This window comes from Gossypium arboreum, chromosome 12 (assembly GCF_025698485.1).
Source record: "Gossypium arboreum isolate Shixiya-1 chromosome 12, ASM2569848v2, whole genome shotgun sequence".
NCBI classification, from domain to species: domain Eukaryota; kingdom Viridiplantae; phylum Streptophyta; class Magnoliopsida; order Malvales; family Malvaceae; genus Gossypium; species Gossypium arboreum.
Genome location: NC_069081.1, coordinates 79,416,527 through 79,418,794, shown reverse-complemented (window position 1 = coordinate 79,418,794; position 2,268 = coordinate 79,416,527). Strand labels below are relative to the sequence as shown.

At 36.0% G+C, this 2,268-nt stretch overlaps 1 non-coding gene across 1 annotated transcript; it reads right to left on the bottom strand.

Moving 5' to 3' along the window:
* Positions 1-1,730: 1,730 nt before the first annotated feature.
* LOC128286291 (small nucleolar RNA R71) lies at positions 1,731-1,837 on the bottom strand. The gene has a single exon (XR_008276834.1). It is a non-coding gene; the product is annotated as a small nucleolar RNA R71 (small nucleolar RNA).
* Positions 1,838-2,268: the final 431 nt, after the last annotated feature.

Genomic DNA, 2,268 nt, shown 5'->3' with positions numbered 1-2,268 from the left:
CAATTCAGAAAATGCTAATTTTGAGGGCTCTTAGGCATTCCAAAGCCTATAAATACACCCTACAGGAGGAAGAATAGGGAGGCACAGAATAGGGCTAATTGATCCATCTCAGAAGCAGGATTCACCTCAAGACTGAAGATCTCTCCTCAATTTCCCCTTCAAGAGTTCTGGGTTTTCTTTATGTTTTGTATTCTTTATTATTCTGAGATGTTTTCTTATTTAGTTTTAAACTAAATCCCCTAAATACCTAAGGGGAATGAAACCTAAGACGAATCTTGTTATTATTTTTTGAATTGTATGATAAATATTTAACTTGTTCTTAATTATGTGTTCTTAATTCTTGTTTTGATATCCCAGCATACTGATCCAATATAAACTCTTATTCAGAAGAGGAATAGACCCTGTCTAAGAGTACATTTGTCATAATTAAGCAGATTTGATTGTGCGCCTAGACATAGGGTGATAAGATTTCGTCGGATTAGGTTGAAACCTAATAAGGGGATTCATAGATCGAGTTAATGCAACCCTAGGGTGTTAATAGAGAAAGGTCTCAATTATTCATTCTAGGGATTAGACGTTATTAGTCTTGAACAGGGATAATAACATAACTTAGGGATCTCTACGAAACAAGTTAAATGAATAAATCGTCTGATTCGGAGCCAGAATAACAAGTAAAGTGTAGGTGGATTTTTCCTTAGGTATTAGTGTAGGTGGATTTTTCCTTAGGTATTGTCTTAATTCAATCGATTTTCCCAAAAGCAATTTCCCAATTCCATTCTCTGTGAATTCTTAGTTAGATAATTAGTTAGTTAAAACAAAAACCTCTTTATTTTTAGGCTAGATAATAAGAAGACAATCATTACTAGTACCTTTAGTTCCTTTAGGTTCGACAATCCGGTCTTACTAAAACTATACTACTGTTCGATAGGTACACTTGTCTACATCGTGATAATAGTTAGTTTCATGAATGATGAATTATAAATATTTAAAACCTATCACGAAATCACGCGATCAAGTTTTTGGCGCCGTTGCAGGGGAGCTAAGGTATTAGGAACGCTCAATTTTTATTACTTTAGCCATTTATTTTTCTTGCAGTTTATCTAATTTTATTATTATTATTAGTTATTAATTTACTTTTTCCTTCTCTTAGCAGGTTTTTATAGTTTATGACTAGAAGAAACCCGTCAGGACCACTACTTTTTGACGAAGAAATCGATCGCACAGTTCGCAGAAACCAAAGAGAAATAAAGGGAAGCTTAAGATACACAGAGAACGAACAAGAGGACGATACTCAACCCCCAACCGAAGAGATGGCTGAAAACAAAGACAATTAGCTACCTCCTGTAATTGCGGTTAATCAAAATCCTGCTCCACGTACTATGTATGATTATGCTAAACCTTCTTTAACAGGAACTGAATCAAGCATAGTTAGACATACTGTAGTTGTAAATACCTTTGAACTGAAACCTAACACTATTCAAATGATACAACAATTTGTTCAGTTTGACGGTTTACAGAATGAGGATCCCAACGCTGACTTAGCAAACTTCCTGAATTCTGCGATACTTTTAAAATTAATGGCGTCTCTGATGAGTCTTCGGTTGTTTCCGTTTTCATTAAGAAATAAAGCTAAACAGTGGTTGAACTCATTACCACGAGTGTCAATTACTACTTGGGAACAAATGACTGAAAAAGTGTTACTAAAATATTTTTCGCCGGCTAAAATGACTAAATTACGTAATGATATCTCTTCTTTTGTGCAGATGGATTTAGAAACACTCTACGATGCATAGGAGAGATACAAGGACCTTTTGAAAAGGTGGCCTCACCATGGGTTACCGCTTTGGTTACAGGTTCAAACGTTCTATAATGGCCTGAATCCTTCGACTCGACAAATGGTTAACGCAGCTGCTGGCAGAACCATCAATAATAAAACACCTAAGATACCTATGAGTTTATAGAGGAGATGCCACTGAATAACTATCAGTGGCAAGTCATGAGGACAAAGCCAACAAAAACATCCGGCGTTTATAACGTCGACTCGGTCATCATGCTCTCTAATCAGGTAGAACTCTTGAATAAGAAAATTGATGGTTTTCTTAGTTCTTCGCAGGTTCACCCAGTAATGCAGTACGAAGCAAGTGGAGGTGGAACAAGTCATTCGTAATACCAACCCTATGGCCACAACATGGATAACGAACAATTAAATTACATGGGTAATAATCCTCGACCTCAAAAAAATCCATATAGTAACACTTACAATGCAAG